The sequence below is a fragment of the Mus caroli genome, chromosome 10 (genome assembly GCF_900094665.2).
Source record: "Mus caroli chromosome 10, CAROLI_EIJ_v1.1, whole genome shotgun sequence".
In the NCBI taxonomy this organism is placed as follows: Eukaryota; Metazoa; Chordata; class Mammalia; order Rodentia; family Muridae; genus Mus; species Mus caroli.
Window position 1 is genome coordinate 9,267,004 of NC_034579.1, and position 4,102 is coordinate 9,271,105.

At 47.3% G+C, this 4,102-nt stretch overlaps 1 non-coding gene across 1 annotated transcript; it reads left to right on the forward strand.

The window, feature by feature from the left end:
- The first annotated feature begins 2,213 nt into the window (after window positions 1-2,213).
- On the forward strand, window positions 2,214-2,354 carry LOC115032213. The gene has a single exon (XR_003837869.1). It is a non-coding gene; the product is annotated as a small nucleolar RNA SNORA48 (small nucleolar RNA).
- The last annotated feature ends 1,748 nt before the right edge of the window (window positions 2,355-4,102 follow it).

Sequence of the window (4,102 nt, forward strand, 5' to 3'; positions counted from 1 at the left end):
GCAACTTGAGAGCCACCAGCCTAAGCCCTTGCTTCCCTGTGTCCTAAGCTTTCCATGAGACCTTCGTTCTGAGAGCTCAGGTCTATATCATGGTCGGTCGTCATCTCAAGCTTTGCTGCTGGAAGGCTCAGCCCAAGACAATAGGGCCATGAAGTAATTCTAAGCAGATTCCTCCAGAATGAGGGTCTTCAAGTCTACTCACTCACAGGTCTGACTGCAGTGGGTACCTCATCTCTGGTGGTAAGGGTAGGGCTGGTGGGGCTGTGGGGACGGGGATGCTGATGTCTGTGGTAAATTTGATGGCATAAGGACAGAGATACACAAGTCAGTGCGTAGCCTCACAGTTTGAGAATTATGGGCGAGACAGCAACCATGGACTGCACATTGGGAGACTACTGCTTCATGCAACCAATTCACCCAGGAGAGAAAAATTTGATGTTCGAATACACTAATCTGCAAATTAAAGCCAGGAGTGAGTCTGAGGATCTCCATAGAGAAACTCTGTCTAGAAGAACCAGAGAGAGAGGGAGAGAGAGAGGGACGGAGAGGAAGAAGATGAAGTGGGAGGAGAAGAGGAAGCAGAAGAGGAGGAAGAGGAAGAGGAGGAAGAGAGAGGAAGAAGATGAAGCAGGAGGAGGATGAGAAAGAAGAAGAAGAGGAAGAAGAGAAGAAGAAATGGTGAAAGGTTATGTATATCACTGCTACTGTAGAACGGTGCTAATGAGAGTTGGTAATGCTACAGTTTGAATATGAAACGTCTTCCAGAGAAACACTCGGAATGATTAGCCCCACCTGCTATTGCTATTTTAGGAGGTTCTGAAATTTTAAGAGGTAGCACCTGGCTGGAGGGAGGTCACGGTGGGTGGGGGTGGATTCTCCTTCAGGTTCTCCTCTCCCTTTCTGATACCTTTTGGTGTTTGATTTCTATGGTATGTGTATGGATGTGCTATGTGCTTGTTTGTCTGCACACTATATGTGCACAGTGTCAGAAAAAGAGCCTAATCCTCTGCAGTGAGAGTTACAGATGGTTGAAGGCCACTGAGCAGTTTCGGGGAACCAAATCCCAAATGTCTGGAAGAGTAGCCAGTGTTCCCCACTGCTGAGCCAGCCCTCTAGTACCTCCTCTTTGCTTTCTTTCTTTCTTTCTTTCTTTCTTTCTTTCTTTCTTTCTTTCTTTCTTTCTTTCTTTCTTTCTTTCTTTCTTTCTTTCTTTCTTTCGTTTTTTGTTTGTTTGTTTGTTTTGTTTTTTTGAGGCAGGGTTTCTCTGTGTAGCCCTGGCTGTCCAGGCTGGCCTTGAACTCAGGAATCCACCTGTCTCTGCCTCCCAAGTGCTGGGATTAAAGGCCTGAGCCACCACTGCCCAGCTCCTTTTTGCTTTCTATTGACCATAATGTGAGTCGCTTTCAGACCTTCACACCACTATGATGTTCATGAAGCCGAGCTACCGTGGACAGCAAAGCTCTCTAAAGCCATGTAAAAAAAGTATCTTTTATTTTCCTGTAGGTAATTGTCATCTCCGAGCTTACTGCCTCCACATAATCTAATCTAGGCCTAGGAGGTTTTCAGCCTCTGAGACTTACTGCTGAATGAACTTGCCCGTTCTAGTTCTTTCTGAGCTCTGGCTGGCTGGTTCAACTCAACTGTTTTGACTCAAATCTCTCTTCAAGCTGGCTGACTCGGTCTGGCTTCTCTCTCTGGGCCTCTCTTGAATCGCTCTGCTTGGCCTCACACTAACTTTGGTGATATGTTCTAATCTTCTGGCTCCCCATTCTGCAGCTTGTTCTGTCTTCGCCTGTGTCTAGCTTGTTCACTCTAAGCAGCCTGTCTCTGTACAACTGCCTCCTCTTTTTCCTTTCCCTTCCTTTGCATTGCTCCCTTAGGTAGCTTCCCTTTCCTGTCTCTTCACATGAGCATCAGGCGTATCCTATTCTGTCAAAACTTCCTCTGACTCGTCACTTTGTCTGCCACTCAATTAGGTGCCACTTTCAAACATGGCTGCTTCCTTCTACAAACTAACTTTACCTTCATTATTTGGGATTAAGGGTGTGTGCTAAGAGCTGAGCCACTCCACAACTAGAAAAGGGTTAGGCCTTTAATCTCACCTCTCTGGAGGAGGAGGCAGATCTCTATGGGGCTCAAGGTCAGCCTGATCTACATAATGAGTTACAGGATAGCCAGGGCTACACAGAGAGATTATCTCAAAAAGAAATAATTCCCCCTGGGAATGGGCAAAGAGATACCTTTTTGGTGGTGTTCATATATCAGTCAGGGGCAGAGCAGTTGGCAGTCTTTTGTTCATCTTAGCTTGATACCTGGCTTGATGGCCGAAACTGTTTTATGCCTAGGTCTCATAAAAATCAAATCAAATCAAATCAGGGCAGCACGGTTCGGGAAGAGGAAGACAGACAGGACCTAGGTTCTGCCATGCCACACAATGCCACACAGTGCAGGCAGGAAAAGACACCCATAGACCTTCCACAGGGCACAGGCACAGAGCCCCGCCTACCACCACACAGTGGTGGGAGGAGGAAGACAGACAGAGACCTGCCCTCCAGCACACAGCACAGGCAGGCCATAGACATCCTTTTGCCAGAGGATATCACCTAGGATCCCACCAGCTGTGTGGCCAACCTGCAGCAGGAGCCACCGCAGTATGTAAGTATGTGGTGGATGGATGGGAGAGAAAGGGAAGTGGAATGGCTTGGGCATTGTGAAGAGAGATGGAACTGGACTCTCGAGGATAGAGAGGATTCTTAGTCTGTTGAGGCTCCAGCCTGAGCTGCCACTGAGGGTCGTGAGTTGGTCCTTAGCTATGCAGTGGTAGGGGTTGGTGTTGATATCCATATATTATGGCTCATGTCATTGTTGTTGATCAATTTAAACTTACCCCCATCTAGCTTACAGACGAATGAGAGTCAGACTATGGTTAATTTATTTGGCTTTGACAATTACTGGGGAGTAACCCCTAATCTACTTTCCTAACTGTTACAGTGTCTATTTCCCCAGTGGTGTACCCCAAGTACTTGCTATTTCTCCTGGCCGTGTGCTCATGATCCATCTTTCATGGTGCCCCCCTCTCTCCTCTCTATTTGTGACCCCCAACCTGGTAATTGAAAACCTGCCTACTTCTATTTCCTCCAGGAGTTGGCTGTAGTCATTTTGGTTCAACCAATAGTTTTAAGTTATGGAGCAAGGTTTGCAACTAGATCTTGCATCGGGGAAACAGAATTTAGCATTACATTATTTATTTAGCACAGCAACAGACCAAACCTCAACACATTATGGTCAGGGTAACTGTGAAGGATCACAGGGATGTCCAAGGCCAGTGTAGATTGGTCTCTACCCCTCACTGGACTGCAGCACTTGCGAGAGTGGGCCTAGCACCTGGCCTGGGCTACACAGCGGAGCTGGTTCTGGAGGCGTGGGTGGTTGAGCTGGTCCAGAGGGCATGAGAGCAGGAGAGCTGACCCTGCCTCTTGCTGTTCGGTGATGGCAACACTGAGTAGTGCCAGAGAGCTCATCCCAGTAGCGTGTGGGCTCACCAGCTCAGTTAACACCCAAGCCCAGATCCAGGGCTCTAAGTTGGCCCATCCCAAAAATCTATATCGTCTACAAATGGTTGGGATGCATGAAAGAGCCAGTCCTGCTGATCCAAAGCTTCAGGCTCTCCATGACACAGGGCAACAACAGGATAACTGGGAGGAGTTCCAATGAGGATCCAATATTGATAGTGTTGCTGAAATCAGAGACCTCAAACCAGGCCAATGGCTCATTGCAATGAACATTTTGCAAGTGAAGATGTGTGGATAGAGGGATATACTGTGGGACACACTGTGAGACACTACAGCTTCCATGATGAATTTTTTATCTATTTATTTATTTGGGGGTGAGGTTGCAAGGGCAAAGGGTGGATATGAGAAGATGCAGGGAGATAAGCAAAACTGGGGTGCATGATGTGAAGCACACACACACACACACACAATCAACACAAAGTTAAAGAGAACCTATTAACACAGGTGTGATGGTTTGTATGTGCGTGGACCAGGGTGTAGCACTGTTGGGAGGTGTGGCTTTGTGAGTGTGAGCTTTAATACCATTGTCC